This window comes from Trypanosoma equiperdum (assembly GCF_001457755.1).
Source record: "Trypanosoma equiperdum strain OVI genome assembly, contig: ctg_106, whole genome shotgun sequence".
Classification (NCBI taxonomy): Eukaryota; Euglenozoa; class Kinetoplastea; order Trypanosomatida; family Trypanosomatidae; genus Trypanosoma; species Trypanosoma equiperdum.
In genome coordinates, this window is record NW_027123027.1 from 5,596 (window position 1) to 6,320 (window position 725).

Sequence of the window (725 nt, forward strand, 5' to 3'; positions counted from 1 at the left end):
GGTATTAAGCTGCATCGCCACTGCTGAAGGAGTTAACATAGTGACGTGAGATGTCCGTTTGAGAGTTTGAAAGGATTTGGTATAGAGTTTAAATATAGAATGTAGGCCAGGATGGACCGACAAGTTTGTTTTTTGGGGGGAGAGTATTTGAAACTAATAGCACTCTTATCAAATATAAAACCGCAATATACACAAAAATCTACCAGCACTAGCTCAACAATCCATGGCAAAAAAAACTTCATCATTTTAAAGTCCCCTCACAGCAGCAAACCAAAGGCCATGTCAAAACCTAAACAGCTAATGCAGGCGATCTGTTCCCTTCTTTTGTTGCGGTATCAAACAGTACTGCAAGCCGGTGCCAGTAATAACGCAGTGAAAAGCGCTTCTATGGCTAACCTCTGCAAACTGTCCGACTTTCTAGCGAAGGTACACGCGGCCGGTGTACACAAACTCAATGCTTTAACAACCGCATGCGCTGTGGCGCAGAAAGCATCAGCACTAGCATCAGCAGCGGCGGCAGTTTTTTTTTTCGAAACTTTCTTCGTGCCTTCGTGAGAGTTTCCCCCCACTGGCGCGTCCATCAGCCATCACCGTAGAGCCCTGAGATGCTATCGGTCTGGCGACCGTGGCAGAGTCTCCCTTTTTTATTCATTCCTAACATACTCCCTATAATTTTTGTCGTAGTTCCGCATTTGAACGGAATACAGCAGATGGGGCGAGAAGCC